We start from the raw sequence: 17,575 nt of genomic DNA, 5'->3' as shown, positions 1-17,575 counted from the left end.
GAATCTGCATTTTTAACAAATGCGCAAATGTTCTGATACTAGTAGTCCTCAGATAAACACCTTTGGATGGGCAACCTGGGTGGGATAAAGCTATTTTTTCCACTGGCAGAAACCTATCTCGACAGGTAAGAGTATATGACCAGAAGGAAAACTGGGGGGTAAGGAAACCCCAGCTTGACAAGTGGTTGTTTCGTCCTTCCCACGATATACCCAAGAACTTTCAGAGCCTGCCAGGTTCAATGATAAAGCACATTTTAAAAGCCAATCTGTGGCTCTCCGCTTAAATCCCATTATTAGAGGATTATAGTTGAACTGTGGCAGCTCCATTAAATTCTGTTAAATGCTAACATTTGACCTAAACGCTTTTATTTCAAGTCAAAAGAAAGATTATTGGAACAAATATTCTCAACTTGTATGTGATCAACCTCCTTTAAATAAAATGATTGAAATGGCTGCCTAAAACATAGTCTTGCTTTAGGGAATTTACAAATCTAACGCTGATCCTAGCTAGTTAGGATCCTTACACTTAAGCAGTAATGAAGTGAACCTGTAAGAAGTGATTATTTGATCTTGTGATTACAGTTATGCTCACAGGGTGTAACTAAAAAAAACCCAATCATCCTACAGCCTTTTCCAAAACACTCTAAGAACCTTTGCTCTTAGTTTTTAAACTGCACGTCACTACTGCGGGGCCGGCTGGCGCTCTCTGGGAATGTGGAGCCAGCTTGCGCTCCGTGAATTTCATAAAACACCCCATCCTGGGCTCTCCATGTGCCTGGTGCTGACCGGCATCCTTAACCCCCACTCCCCACTTCAGGACCCTCCGCATACCTGCATTTCTGCAAGATAAAAGCACCTTCCCTTGACTTGTGTTAACCCTAACAAAACTAACTGCTCCCAGGAAATGGCTAATCTCACAATACCAAGGGGGACAGGCCTCGTTGCCTCATAAATCCCATTATTCATAGTAGCCCCTAGTAAGTCTCACCTCACTTACAACCAATCAAGTACCTGCGTATGAACTGATTATGCAGCCCTCACGTGACCCTTCCCCCCAATAAAAGACCCCACACATTCACCCCGATGCTCACACAGGCAGCTCTGGTCTGTGCAGCCAGCTGTTGCCTATAGCAGGTATCAAACTTTTCTTTCTTCCTTAAACTTTCCTTTGTCTCTGGTAAATTCTTTTACCGCACGCGCAGTGGCCCACCATGTTCCCCAACAAATACCCACTAGTGGGCCATGATATCGACTTAGGATGTCAGCTAGAATGTGTAAAACAATGAAATTTAACAGAATAAAAAAATTTGGAGCACATCTCACAATATAAGTGTAATTCAGAGTTTCAAGGTAAAATGCTCAGTACTGTGGGTCAGTCAAAAAGAGCCTAGGGGGGAGGGTGTAGCTCAAGAGGCAGAGTGCATGCTTAGCATGCACGAGGTCCTGGGTTCAATTCCCAGTATCTCCTCTAAAAATAAATAAATAAAATGAACCTAATTACCTCCCCCACAACATTTTAAAAAAAAAAAGAGCCTAAAGGTCGCTAATGTAACCTAAAGCTCTGCCCAGTGACATAAAAGGCATATTTCTTCTTTTTTTTTTCCTTTTTTTTTTTTTTTTGGTGAGGGGGAGGTAATTAGGTTTTTTATTTATTATTATTTTTTAATGGAGGTACTGGGGATTGAACCCAGGACCTTGTGCATGCTAAGCACAACCAATGAACTACCACTGAGCTATACCCTCCCTCGCAAAAGGCATATTTCAAGTGCCCAATTTAAATCAGGTTTTATTTACTGAGCTTAAACTAACATATTCATGCCAAAGTACGAGACGATGACACTGATAATAAACTATCACAATGATGGAGAGAGTACCCAGAATCGTGGCCTCAGAATGATCTTTCTTTAAAATCTATCAGAGCCCAAAACCAAACCACCTGGGTGACTGCGATCAAGAAAATCTCTGTTGCACTCCAAAGAGCTGTGTCAGCTTCTGCCACTGTCTTTGGTGTGAATGGAAAATGTTGCCTGCCACATCGGTAAACAAAGGATGTCGCAGCCATCAAGCCACTACAGTGAGCCCTGAGGGAACTCAGGTGGACACAAACCAGCTGCCCTCTGCCAAGCCCTCAGCCACTGTAGCCGTCCCCAAATGTGCACTCACAGGGGTCTCAGGATGGGAAAGAACAGGATACAGGGCCCCAGAAAGCAAAGGTGCATATCAAAGTAATGATTTCAATGAGCCCAGACTCTTGCAACTTTTCATACACAGAAAAGCACTAAATTCCTTAACTTGAGATGTCTGGCTTTTTTTTTTAATTAACAGTAATCTTCTGATGTTCCAACTACCAGGTCTTTGTTGCAAAACTCCTACATATTTCGGTTCCTCCCTTACCTCTTCAGAGCAGTCCCTTAGAGCAGTCTGAGAGGCTGTCTCCTGAGCTTGAAGTCCTTAGAAAATCTGCCAAATAAAACATAATGCTCAACTTTTAGGTTGTGCACTTTTTTCAGTTGACATCGGGTTGCCCACTTGTTCTCTTAAGAAGAGAAGTTTTAAAAAGTCAGATAAAACCTGGATTTCTAAAGCAGAGCCAGAAATTGCCAGGTTCCATCTCAGAAACCACCTGCTGAGACACTCAGGACGCAAAGTGTGAGTAGCCACAGCCCCAAGGCCTATGAGGTGCCCATGGCAACCCTCTGCTCAGAAGAGGGAAGAAAAGGGCCCTTAAGCAAATGCTGCTGGTCTACTTAGAAATCATCTAAAAATGGAGTTGGGGTCCTCAACAGTGGGCCAGAGAGGACTCAAAGCCACTGGATTAAATGTAGCAAATATTCCGGAAACATCCATGGAGTGAGGTGGGTGGGGAAGATTATTCCTAATTGAACACTAATATTTTTGGAGCATAAAGTGAAATGCATAAACTGATAAAATGAAATGGAAGATGTTAAAAACATGCTCTGCCTGTTTTTCAGTCTCTTTCAGAAGAGACCCGTTCAGTCTCTTTCAGAGACTTGATCTGAGAAGGCACTGCACGTGTGCTGGGAGGACCATTTCAATGCCTCAAGCTCAAATGGACTCATCAGCTCTCTCCCTGAATTGATCTTCAGACCACACCATTCCTCTTTGGAATGTTCTCATCCTTCCTCTGCCCCAAATGCCAAAACCAACTTTTTTCTCTAGCCTGCAGAAAGAGGTTGAGCTTCACCTGTCCCTACTGTCCTAACTACCTGTGATACCTGCTCAGTTTGACTGGATTTTGGCAGTTTCTTAGTTCTCTCAACCACCTGCTCTTCTCCTATAGTCTGGAAGAACTCCCATTTGCAAATCTCCTCTGCAATCTCTTCTTTTTTCTCCCCACCCCACCTCTGCTGCCCCCTAGTCCAGCTTACCAAGAGTTCTGTCTCCTTCTCCCCACAGACTTTCCCAAGATAAAAAAGGGGGTTCTAAAATCTCTCCCATCCTGATGGATTACCTAGTGCCTGAAAAGTGGGTTTGCCGACATTGCACAGAAATTATCTGGGGCTGGGACACTGTAATTCCTCTCCAGGTTAACACCAAGTACACAGTGACCAAAATAGCTTTTCCATGACCTTCAATAAATGCGAGCCTTTTCCCTGACCTTTAATAAACATCCTATACCTGTGAGTACGTTATATATATAAATTTTTTTTCCCTGCAAAGGAGCGTGTTCCTCCTAATCCATAAAAAGAAAAACATGTTTATTCAATACAGAGACTACAATTACTTAGAATACTATTGTACAGATGTACTGCCTTTTTCAGTGTCTGAACCTGACATTTTTACATCCCCAAAACCTTAAAAGGATTAAAAAATAGATACATTCAGCTATAACAGAGACTCCAGCTTTCCATGAAGTTTGTCTAATCTATGTTCCTTGTTGTTCATGTACTTACTTTTCCTTGAACCCCTAAAATTCTGTCTAAAAGAAAATATAAACAAGGGCCGTGGAAGTCCCAGGACTGGATCTTACCCAAAGAATAAGGTAAATGGACACCTGAAAAACATTGAATCTGGATCAGGTTTTTATTGTCGGTTTCACATATTTAATAAAAGGCACTGCCTTCTAAGAGTCGCATAAATGTTAATGTTCTGTTATTAATACTTAAATATGTCTGACATCACTGAGAGAGACTGGAGATTTTCTGATAACCCAGCTGAGTAAAGTTGAGCCATACGCTCTTCACCCACAGATGTACACACAGCCACATATTTGAAAAAAAAAAAAAAGAAACAAAACAAAAAGCAAGACAACAACAACAAAAAAACAGACACATGGTAACAGACAGGAGCCTACACAGAGATGCATGCACACTGAGACAGACACACATAAACCTAGGTGCACACAGATACAGAGATACTAATTCCCCACAGCAAAGCATATGTACCAAGAAACCATCTTTACCTGCAGACTGAAATCTTACCCTATCCCCCCAAATACTCCATCATCAGTGCCCCACCTACCAATTCTGTGCTGGGATCCCTGTGAGGCTGGGATCGTCCTGATGCTCAGCATGAGACACTTTAGGTGCAGAAGGAATTTCAGCTTTTATAATCCACACAGGCTCATGAAAATTGTATAACCACATGACCTAGTCAGAAAAGCTATTTATTTTGTATTATACAACAGCCACCGCCTGGTTACAAACGGTTACTGCATGCCTCTAGAATGGGCTGTTTACCACCAATCTGTAGCAGCTTTCTATTTGGCAGGCTGGATATTCTATTGTGGAAACCAAGCAGCTTCTGGGATTACATTTCTCAAACCCACATAAATGAGGAAAATTAAAACCTATCTTCCCAAACCCTTCCGTTCAGAGGAACAAGTCCACCCACATCGCTTTCACTCAGTAAAAAGGGAGATTAATTTTACTCCCTGGTAATTTTTCATTTCCCCAATCAGGGGCCCAAAGACAACTGTTTTCAAAGCTCAAAGACCTTGAGAGACTAGAAACAGATCTGAAGGTATGATTTCTTCATTAAATGACAGGCAAAGCCAACAATAACTGTGACGTTGAGAGCTAATTACTGGAACCCAACTGGACGAGGCACCTGGGGTGCAGACCCAGCAGAAGAGGCCCCCATGGGCAGTGGAAGTGCTCGTGAATACACAGAAGAAGGCAAACACACTCTGACAATCTAGTAACAGTAAGAGGGAAGAAGCTGCACCTACAGTCAGACTTTGTCCTTTCCAGCCCTGAATGCCTCTTAGGTATGTGTTGTGAGAGGACAAATGCCTGCCTCCATCTCCTCCAACACCAGCCTGCACCTTCCAAGTCCAGACAGGAACCACGAGACTTGGATGAGAAAACAGCCAGGCAGAAGGGGCTTCTAAGCACATCCTGGAAGATGGAAGCCTGAGATAAATGCAAAAGGAGAACCAGGACAACTCCTGGAAGAAAACAGCTCTAAGTATTACTTATTCACGAACAATCTTAAGGAAATCAGTAGTGAACGTAAGAGGAAGATGTCACTTGATTAGGGGAGAAGCCATAGCAGAAGCTGGGGAGAAGGCTGGAAGCCAAGCACTTTCACTGTTCAGGGGCAAGACTGACAACCATGGGTGCCCAGAACACAGGTCACACGTGACACACCCGACCCACCAGATCAACATGACCAGATAGTCCCTTGCTTCAACCTGAGCTAAGACAAAAAACCCAGTGTGTGGTCTATGGAAAAAATATTTCAGTTCCTGTATCCTGAATACAAGAACTGTACTCAGGATGTTCTGAGAAGATCCAAACCTCAAAAAGATTCTACTGCAGGAACCAAAAAAAGCTTCAATTTGGAACAAAGGAGAAAAGAATAAAAAACAAAAAGAGGCAGCTGCATATCAAAAAAGGAAACAGAATCAGAGACCTGAAGAAAATGGACTGAAACCAAGAGACAACAAGCTGGGGTAGGGAAGAATCGTGAGGAAACAAAAAGTACAAAATTAGCTTAGAAGCAATAAAGAGAAGTGAAACTGCAGAAAACAGAAAACTGAAAGACTTGAGAAACTGCTAGAGACAAGAAAAGTCCAGAAAGGCAATCACAGTTCAGAGACAACCATGGAAGAAAAAAAAACCAAGGAACAAAGTCAGGACAGGAATAATCCAGTGCTTCTTAACTGGACTTAAAAACAAAAAAACAAAGAAGCCAGTCATGCTGTAGGATTCCATTTATATCAAATGTCCAGAATAGGCAAATCTATAGAAACAGAAAGTAGATTAGTGGTTGCCTGGGGGTGGGGCAGAAACAGGGGATGCAAACAGGGAGTGACAATTAATGGGTTTGAGATTTCTTTGTGGGATGAAGAAAATTTCTAAAACTTGATTGTGGTGATGGTTGCAAAAGTCTGATGATTCACTAGAAAGAAGCCATTGAACTGTATATTTTAAAGGGAGAACTTTAAGGTATGTGATTTTTAGCTCAATAAAACCTTTCTTTTTAAACATTTTTTATTGAGTTATAGTCATTTTATCAATAAAACCTTTTTTAAAAGAACAATGAAACAGACTCAAATATACAAAAGATATAGAATAAGAAACAACTAATTCCGAGAGTAAGAAAAATCTGAGTACCGAGATGGGCACATGATTCACACAAAATCAGAAGAAAATAACCTGCACATATCCTAGCAAAATAATTTAACCACAGGATGAAAAAAGGTCATAGGAACATCCAGAGAGAAGGGGAAAATGTTTGGTTTACTTAAATAGTAGCAATAATTAAGATTAGCCCCAGGATTTTATAAGGCAACATTAAACGCCAGAAGTCAATAGAAAATGCAGATCTATAGAGAACTGAAAGGTTTTCCCAAAGAATTTTATAACCAAACAAGTTGCCCTTTGTGTAAAAAAGCCAAAACCTGTCATTTCATATATGCATGGACTGAGAAAGAAAAAAAGCAAAGCCTGAGGCTATATTCCAACCACACAGAGGCAAAATTCAGAGAAGCCACTAATAAACAGGACCGCTAATAATGTATGCCAAAACCATCAAGATCAGGACATAAACCCAGTTATAAAACTGAGTGCATACATCAAATTATTCTCTAAGCATATGCTATGTAATGTTAACAATGTAATTAAAAACAACAAAGCAGAGTAAACAAGAGCATGTTAATAAAGATCGAACACAGGAAACGAGAAGATGCTAAAGCCCTCTCCCAGACAGGAATGGATTAGATCTTAGCTACGACAACTGGTGAAAGGTGTTTTGTGTATTTTTTAAATTTTTTTACTTAAAGGAAACTACTATTAGAATATGAAACAGACTGCAGACTAAAACTGAATCTGTAAATTAAATCCATTCAATTAAAAATCTCAGGTGTCATCAAAAAAAAATGCCTACGACGGACTTTAAACAGTGAAACCAAAATAAAGCAACATTAATGCTGCTTTATTATTTTTAAATGTCAGATGCAATGGAATTCATGCCAGAAAGTATTAAAAGGGGAAAAGAGGGTCATTTTATATCACTAAATTACAAAATTCACAATAGAAATATTATGCCAATTTTTATGTTCTTAACATTTTCAATGAAATAAGGCCCATAATGGTTAGCAACATAGAAAATGACCAACACTTTATAAACATATCTATCTCCAAGAAGACAGGTAGCAAAAGTGTACAGGGGTAATGAGCAAAAGCTTGATCTCCATGTTAATCTTATTTTGCATTGATTAGAGAATCCGACCAACATAGTGAATAAGGCTAACATAGTAAGTATCAAACTTTGCACCCCACAGAAAATAGAGCTTTATTTTTCAATGGCTAAAGAGTATTAGTGAAAATCGAGCACCATGTGAAATGAAAATATCAGCTCCCACAAGAAAAGGAACATTTCTCACTGCTGGATCATAACGTCAAAAAGAGATTAAAAAAGTAATTATCAACCAAGAAAGTTTAACAACTTCAAAAATTTCAGCCTTTCTCCCAACTACCTGTTATATCAAAGGTGAAATTGAGAGTGTTAAAAATACCCTTGCAATTAAGAAAGAATAAGCAACAAAATGCTCTAAAGAAAATTTTTTAAAAAGAGGGAGAGGGAAAAATAGCTACGAAATAAGCAACAAAATTGATAAATTTGATAAATACATCCAAGAGGGCTCTTAAACAAGCCTCTTAAGACCAAGGCAGATAGACACCTTGCATTCAAAAATGCACAGGGCCCAGGAGGCTTCCCAGGCAAACGTCTCCAAGCACTAAGGACGAGTTCATTCCTATGCTGATCAGACAGCTCCCAGAGCACTGCGAGAGGATGGAAAGCTTGTCAGTGATTTTAGAAATCTAGCATAACGCTGATTCCAAACTTGATCAAGCACAAGAGAAGGAAAAAAGTTAGTATTACAACTCACATCAACAGGTAGAAGGAAGAAAAACCCTAAGATCCAAATGGAAAACCAGAAACCAAAGAGGCATCTGATAAAGCTCAGCATCCATTTTCAAATGAAACCCCTTGCACATTCTGACGCAAAAGAAAAATGTCCTCCAAAAGTATCCCTATCTCATCCCAAAAGCCAAAAAGATATTTAAACTCTGAAAAACCCGGAAAGAGCACATTAAAGCCAAAAAACAGAAGAAAGTGATATGGCTTCCATTACAGAAGATCATTCTGGAAGTTCTAACGCACACAGCAAGAAAAAGATTTTAAAGTTCAAATAATGGAAAAGGGAAGACAAAAGAATTATTCACAGGTAATGGATGTGCCTACCTATTGTATACACACACGTGCAAGAGTGCTAAGAAAGCAAAGGACGATGCACCAAGCAGTTTTCAGTGCTTATCTCTGCAAGGTGGGATTCAAATTTTCACTCTGTGTTCACCTGATTTAAGATTTAGTTTTGCCCTTTCCAATGTACTAGGAGGCAAAATTAGTAGTAGCTCAATTGTTGGCATCAATACAAGGTTAGTAAATATAGGACAAAAAATTAGGCAAAACAACCAAGAAGCTAAACTCGGCCAAATACTTTTTTTTTTTAACATATATCTACTTGACCAAATACTGAAAAAAAATGTTTAATTCTTCAGAAATAATTATGTTTTTGAAAATATCTAATTTGATTGATGTAATCTCTGATTTATATTTTCTCTTTAAGGACGAGATCTAAACTTTTTTTTTAAACTTATCAACTTCTGCCTTTCCAAAGAAATGTTACATACCTACATTTCACTGCCCCTACTGTTGTATAACTGAGTAAAACAACAAAGGATAAACAAGTTCATACTTGTATGGCACAGGGAACTATATTCAATATCTTGTAGTAACTTATGGTGAAAAAGAACATGAAAACAAATACATGTATGTTCATGTATGACTGAAGCATTATGTTGTACACCAGAAATTGACACAACATTGTAAACTGACTATACTTCAATAAAAATATATGTACCAAAAAAAAAAAAAAGAAAAAGAAAAAGGAAAAAAGAAAAAAAAAGACAACAAAGGAGATTAAGAATCATCAACTGGACAAAAACTACTCCGATCCTGTAATAAGGCCTGGGGGCTGGAGATGGGGGGAATGTCTCTAAACACTGAAAGCAAATGTGTTGACTAACAGCACCCTCTAGTTTACAACATTTAAATGGCAATTGGTTAAGATAAATTATAAAATATAAAATTTTTTTAAATATTTTGGAAAATTTAGTAGACAACTAAAATCCAACTTATTTCTGACTATGTATTGTTTTGATTCATATGGCAACTTGTCTATTTCATTAGAAGTGTCAGAGACCACCAGGTGTGAGTCCTCTGTCAATTAATAAGTAAACTTTTTTTAAAAAGGCGTTGAATATATAAAATAGATAAACAGCAAGGTCCCACTGTATAGCACAGGGAACTATATTCAATACCTTGTAATAGCCTATAATGAAAAAGAATATGAAAGGGAATATATATAACTGAACCACTATGCTGTACACCAGAAATTAACACAACAGTGTAAACTAACTATACTTCAATTTAAAAAATTAAAAAGTAATAAATTTTAAAAATAAAATAAAATAGAGACAATAGCTGTGGGGGGAAAAAAAGTTCTGATTTTAAGCTGAGCACACAACCAGCTAAATTCAGGCAACATTTCCCAGCCTCCCTTGCAGCTAAATGTAGCCATGTGACAATGTTTTGGTAAATGGGATAAGAGTGGGAGTAAACATGCCCTCTCCCTTTCTTCTTCCCACTGGCTGCAGGAACCATCTTTGAGCATGTGAATGAATCAATACTCTAGGGACAGTCAAACTGTAAGAAAAAAAGAGCCGGATTATCTAAGAAAGAAGCTATTTCATATTTGGGTATTTCAGAACAGCCAAAATCATAACGTAAAAACACACATACACACACAAAAACACACACATGTAGAGAGAAAATGTGGCAAGACAACACATCTGGAATAACCTAGGTTACTAAATTTTCAAAAAGAAATCAGTTACCTATCAGTACATATTTCAAACCTGGCTGAGTATTATTTTCCTTCAGAGAAACCATATGAAAGGATCACAATAAAGAGTAAACATGTTGTGAGATGAATAAATTCACTGTTAACCTTGACTGTTGACTAACCTATCATGTTGGCTTCTCCGGCAGACACTTAAAGGCTGGCCTTTTCATTTATAATCTCAAAGCAAAACCTGGAATGTGTGTTGACAACACAAACCAGAATTATTTGGCAAAAAAAGTCAAAAACAAGCTTATTCAAATCTCAAACTAATTCCATTGTGTCTTAAGATGTGGCATCCTTCATGCTCAAGATTCACATTACGTTGTTTCCTGGTCAGCACCTTGAAGTAGAACATAAGGGGCAGTGGGAAAACGGCACCAACTGAGGATCCGAAGCCCACACAGGAGACCGCGCATGCGTGTAAGTGCAGGGAAGTCATTATCCTGTGGGCCCAAATGTCTTGCTCTGTAAAACAAAAGTGTTGGCCTACATCTGTGGTTTTTCTACTTTTGACTTTAGTAATGGAACAAGCATCCTCAAGTTGAATCTTATTCAAAGACAGGGGTTGGGGGGAGGTTTTACACAAGTAGGTGGATGATGTCATTAAAATGGGAACTCAATGCCCTTGACTGTAAAGTTTTAATACATATTTTCCAGAAATAAAACCAAAAAAACACCAATCAGTAAATTAAAGATTCTATAACCATATGAACTCTTCTGACAGCAGCAAGAAAGACACATTTACCAAACTTTCTAGCAGTAGCCTGCAAATGTTATGCAGCACTATACCATTTCTTTATCATTACTTGGTTACCCTAACATAATGCTCTGATTCTAAATTAAAGAGGAAAAAAAGATCATGCAAGACCAAAGAAGGCAAAAATCAATTACTTTAAATCATTTAAAAATATAATCTGTTTTTAAATTTAATTCTTTGGGTTAAAAAAAAGTAACATTCATATTTTTTTAAAAAACTGCTAGGATAGTTAAGTGCCAATAAGGACACAAAACAACTGGAACTTTCACACACTCCTGGTGGGTTGGTAAAACGGCACAACCACTTTTGAAAAAAAAATTGGCCATTTCTTATATAGTTAAAACACTTACCCTAAGACCCAGCAATATTCTCCTGGCTATCTACCCAGAGAAATGACAACTTTTATTCCAAAAAACCTATACATTAATATTTATAGTGGCTTTATTTACAATAGCCCAAACCTTTAGTCAATAGATAAACCATGGCATATGCGATTTTAGAGATATCATTTCACACCTATCGGATAATGCAGGAATAGAAGAGTTTAATACCAAGTGTTGATAAGACTGCAGATAAACAGGAAAGTTTCCACTGTTGCTGGAAATGTAAACTGGTTCAAATACTTGGGAGAACAATTTGGTGACAGGGTGAAGATGTGTGTGCACTATGATTCAGCAATGCCACTTCTCAGCACACTCCACCCTGTTTAAACAGTACACAACCAACACATCAATAGGAGAATATGAAAATAAGTACTGGTATGTTTAAACAGTGGAATAAAATAGAGCAGTTAAAACAAATGCACTCTAGCCATTTGGGTCAACATGACTTGAAAACATACTTGAATGAGCAAGTAGGCTGCAGAACACATCTACCTGAGATCTTTTATTCAAGGTTTTAAATCATGCAGTCAATACTGTATGTGGGCTTACAGATACAGAAAGATGTAATACAAAAGTAAAAATGTGGACTGCAAAGTTACCTCCAGGAGTGAGAGGGAGAAAGATAAAATTAGCAAAGGATACAAAGAGTATTTTAAATGTTTTCTTATTAAAAAAAAAAAAACCTAAAGCAAAGACAACATGTTTAGACTTATTATACCTGGGTATCTGACATATGAGGATTTATTTTTTCACTTCTTTGTATTTGAAATTTCCCAATTAAAAGCAAAATTTTAACAAAGATGACCTCTAGACGTATACACAAAATAAACATAAAAACTGGTAAAAGCGGTTGCCTCCATAGGGGGAACTGGAATCCAGTAAGAGAGAAACTTACTTTCCACATCTGTCTTCATGGACCTTTTGAATTTTGTGCCATGTACAGCCATTATCTTCTTTGTTCAATTACAAAGAAATCTGATGTCCTCTTTACCTCCAATCCCATCCCCACCCTCCCACCAAGGCAGAAAAGAATCTATATTTTTACTTTGGATAAAGAAAGGCCACTGGTGGAGATTCCAGCCCAGCCTGTGCCATGAATGAGCTCTGCCACCTTGGGAGGTGATTCTGATCCACCCCTCTCCAAGGGCTGTGCCACTTCTAAAGTCCTGTCTTCTGTAAAACACAAACATCTCCCAATAAACCAGAGATCAGAAGTTCTGAGTCCACCAAAAGGGAGCAACAGCAGTTTTCCTGGAAAACTTTTAGAATCTGTTACAACAGGCCCACATGAACCATCTGTGGTGATTGCCTCATCTCCTCTGTGGAATAAAGTGGCTAGAGATGTATACAGATAGTCACTATTACTCAACGCTCAGTGAGGCAGGAAGTTGAGGGAGCACTTATCTGATGAGTTATTTTCCTAATGAACTAAGACATGGAGGTCATGGTGGAGAGATTTGGGAAAAGGATGAATAAAATGACTGACATAAAGGAGGAGGGGGTGTGTCAAGGATCTAGCTGCGCCCAAAACTTATATATGTAAAGATATGTAAAAGGAAATGTCACCTTGTTATCTGATTTCTCTCCAGCAGAGTGCAACTAACAAAAAACACAGAAAAATTAAGTAAGACTGTGCCAGGAAAGCTGACAAGTTACGGGACCAGTTCAGAGAGTGAGAAAATCAAGATGTTGGTGAGATGACAGTCCCGAGACTCCCTGGAGTCCACAGCAGGTGAGAAGGGTGAGGGAGGCAAGAGGAAGCCAGAGAACAAACATTGCAGTGCCCAAGGAACAGGGACCACTGGAGGACAAACGAGAGCGAGGAGGACAGAATGTGTGCCGAGGAGAGGCTCTCCAGGATCAAGGTTCTTAAGTGGCATCTGGAAGATGACGAGGCCCGGGAGAGCTGAAGTGAACTGGAACTCCCTAAAGAAAGACAATGTGGAGGGAGAGCGAGGTTCGGAGGCTGGGTGAGCCAACAACTTGGAGATGATGTTTGAAGACACAGTGGAAAGAAACATAGCAAGCCAGCAGCCAACATCTAAGGCACATAATGGCCAAGAAGTTGGTAGATGATGGCAAAAAAGTAAACGGAGGGTGGCATCACAGATTGGTGTAAACTCCAAAACTGACAGGCATTGCTGGATTAAGGCCAGAGAACAGAGCCAGCTATTCTCATTGCCTGGAAGCAGTAACATCTGGGGAAGTCCTATTCATAATTCAGATCTCTGTTTAACTGATCAATTCCTCAGCAAATCCTTTCCAAATCCCACAAAATCCAAATCAAGCTGCTCACCTCCCTGTTCCCTCCAAAGCAATGATCACAACCCATACCTTCAAAGCAATGACCACAATCTATACCAAGTATCCTTCTTTATCCAACTTTATGCTAACCTTGAGTTCATTCTGTGAGGAATCCATATTTTTCAGAATCTTTTTGGTTCCTAAGTTTGTACTAGCAAAATACAAGATTTCAGAGTATGAAGGCTATACCCAAAATTTTATCCAGAGTCACTGGGTCAGAAAGGCAGGATCTGTGGCATACTGGCTTTAGGACACCTTAGCCACACACACTTAAAAGTAGTCCACTTGGCTGTAAGAATTCCTAACATTGTCAGGATTCCTTTTTTATTTTAATGTGAATTTCACTGTACTGCTGGTAGGAATATAATCATGTGTAAGCTTTCTTGTGAAAAATGTGAGAAATCCAAAAGAGCATAAATAAAATATATTATTTACAATTCATTTAACAAGTCACAAAATTACTAAATAATTTTTTAATGTCCCTTTAGAGGGCAAGCACTTTGGATATACTGCTAGTGGGAGTAATCACTGGCTTTCACATTTTTTAATTGAACTAGTTGATTTGCAATGTTGTGTTAGTTTCTGGTGTACAGTATAGTGATTCAGCTATCAGATTCTTTTCCATTACAGGTTATTACAAGATACTGAATCTAGTCCCTTGTGCTATACAGTAAATCCTTGTTGTTGATCTATTTTATATACAGTGGTATATATCTGTTAATCTGGCTTTTAACATTTCTAGATAGCCATCAAACAACAGCAATCAAAAGCTCTGAAAATACACACAGCCTTTGACTCAACAACTCCTCTTAAAGAACTTACCCTATAATGGAAAAGAATATGAAAACAATTTTATGTATGTGTATGTATGACTGAAATATTATACTGTATACCCGAAACTGACACATTGGAACTGATTATACTTCAATAAAAGGAAAAAAAAGAATTTATCATAACAAAATAATTAAAATCGGCTTAAAATTTTCATTATGAGAATGTTCACTCATAAAATAGAGCTCAGAATAATCCAAAACTAGAGGGGAAAATATTAATGTCTAAAAATAGAAAACTGGTTGGTTAAATCACGGGTATACTCTTTTAATAGAATATTGTGGGGATTAAAAAATTGGTAATAGAAGTACTCACTGACATGGAAATGTGTTAAGTGTATCACTGAGAGAGGAAAAGTCAGGGTACAAAATATACATGACAATCCCATTAAAGTTCTATCCACACACAAGCATACACGAGAAAAAAACAGAGTTCTGCAGATGATGGGTTTTAAAGGGATTTTTTGCTCTTATTTTTCTGGAATGTGTATGTATCACTTTCATAATTTTTAAACCTTAAGTCACTGTATAATACTAAAATAAATATGAAGGCAACACAAATTAGAAAAAGTTAAGGTGCTCAAAATCGGTGCTAAAAAAACACACCCTGCTGATGTGCTTCCCAAACAGCACCAGGCAGGACGGGTCTCCCTTAACTAGATGTCTAAGTTCCTCATTTCTGCAGACTTGCTGATAGCGCCTTAGTAACCAAGGGAACCAAAGGTGTGGTCAGAAGGTAGATACTTCCAATGTGCTGCAAACCCACTGGGTTCAGGAATTCCTGATTTTGTTATTTCCTCATATCCTTTTATTCTGATTTCAAGTTTTCCAAAGGCCATTTTTACCTAACAATTATACTGTACTGCTTACTTATAAAAAATATATATACATACATTTTAAATACTATGTTAAGAATTTGTTTTTTCTTCTCAAGCCAGGGAATTAATGAATTAACATTAGAAACACTCCCTATCGATCAATCTACTTATGGAATTGGTTCAGAAACATTTTCCAGGCAATGGGAAACCTCTTCATTTGACAAGAAAAAAGAGAAAGGGGAAGTTGACGGAAACATCAGGCCTCAACTATGAGTATATTTTATTTCACAGTTCTTGAATGGAAGTGGCTTATATTATGAAATACCCAAACATCCAAAAGCCTACAACTTAACATATCACACAGTAGTAGATGAAGCAATGTGGTCTTGAGCTGTGCCACCCAATGCTGGAGCCACTAGCCCCATGTGACTGAGATGTGCCATATGTGTAAAATACACACTGGACTTCAGAGTTACCGTGAAAAAAAAAAAACAGTAAAAATCTCAATAATTTTATATTGATTACATGAAGTAATAATGTTTTTATACATTAGGTTATAAAATGTTACTAAAATTATGTTTACCTTTTTTTTTTTACTTTATTCATGTAACTACTAGAAAATTACATACGTGATTCCCATTATAATTGTATTAGACACCACCAGTGTAAAGAAACTGGGTATCAGGAAAAAAGTAAATGCTATTTCAGAGTACCCAACTATGGTAATCATGACCAGACTCCATTCAGGTGTGTGTTCTGACACTCTTGCTTTTTACAAATACACACATACAGGCATTGCCATATATCTTTATCCAAACATCAAGCAAACCCTGTATCGAATCCTACACTGAAAGTTTTCTGGTCATTGTTGTTGTTTTTTAATGGAGGCACTGGGGATTGAACCCAGGACCTCGTGCATGCTAAGCATGTGTTCTACCACTGAGCTACACACCCTCCCCTTTATCATATCCTACATAACCAACTTTGCAGCCTGCACTGTGATGGAGGAGCAAGTGCTATAATGTGATTTCTCACACTCAATAGCATCAGGAGGAGGGAGGGAACCGGATGCGAAAAGGGCCAAAGTAGAAATCCCACATGGTAACAAGTACAAGCTGAAAGGCCAAAAGGGGAGCCAGGGGCTCTTCCTGAAAGCTCAGAACCAGCACAAGAAATCTAAATAAAACACAGGGTCCATCCAAGGGTAAACACTACTCAAATCCAAAGGGGCTTTACAATTACGAAATTGCAGGTTCTGGTTTTGTATGGCAAAACTAAAACAAAATACACATATTTATTAGGAATTATCATTAGAGGGAACAGGCCAAATTTATCGATGAAATTTTTCCAAGCCAAACAGAAAGTCAGCAAACAACTTAGACAATTTATAAACAGTTGGTCTTAATCCAACACTAACATGCTAATTTTAAAATACATCCAACTGAAAAGACCAGAGTGGTCCTAACATCTACTTGGGATCTCTTTCATACAGTCATTACACAACTCGTCCATCTTCCCTCCTCACCTTCTTATGCAAGTTCTGCAATCATCATCAGTGTTTACATAGGTTTCTGAAACTACCCAATTCCTCCAGTAAATATTTAATTCTCTCGTAGCTACCGATCAAACTATAAACAAGACGGCATTTTTATATAACATGTTTAGTAATGAGAAAGCAGAACGCTGACGTCAACAGCATGCACAGTCTGTAAACCAAGAACACTAGACACGGTGAGGCCTCTCGGAAATCAGCCCACAATAAAATAGAAATTTTTTTCTCACTGCTCACTTTTTGATCCAGTTTTTATCCAAGTCCCTCCACACATGTGGTAGTTCAATCAACTTCTAAAACGTGCCTCAATCGGTCTGCAGGTTCCCAGGACTAGACAGAGCTGGTGGTCTCAGCTATGACTACCCAGGCTGTGAGCTGTCACCTGTACGCTCTTGATAACAATGATGAAAAGTACTTGCAAAGGGAACTATATTCACTATCTTGTAATAACCTTTAAAGAAAAAGAATATGAAAATAAACATGTATGTCTATG

General features: G+C 38.4%; 1 protein-coding gene across 4 annotated transcripts in view; it reads right to left on the bottom strand.

Moving 5' to 3' along the window:
• Nucleotides 1-17,575, bottom strand: part of SLC23A2 (solute carrier family 23 member 2) — a 111,624-nt gene that overhangs the window by 73,211 nt on the left and 20,838 nt on the right. Inside the window, exon 3 of one of the 4 annotated variants that reach the window (XM_072943852.1) lies at nt 2,395-2,460. The exons of the other annotated variants lie outside the window; for them this stretch is intronic. The gene's annotated coding sequence lies outside the window, so the exon portion shown is untranslated. The remainder of the gene's footprint in view (nt 1-2,394; nt 2,461-17,575) is intronic. 4 annotated transcript variants of the gene reach the window in all.

This window comes from Vicugna pacos, chromosome 19 (assembly GCF_048564905.1).
Source record: "Vicugna pacos chromosome 19, VicPac4, whole genome shotgun sequence".
NCBI lineage: Eukaryota > Metazoa > Chordata > Mammalia > Artiodactyla > Camelidae > Vicugna > Vicugna pacos.
This window is presented reverse-complemented; position numbering and strand designations above follow the sequence as displayed.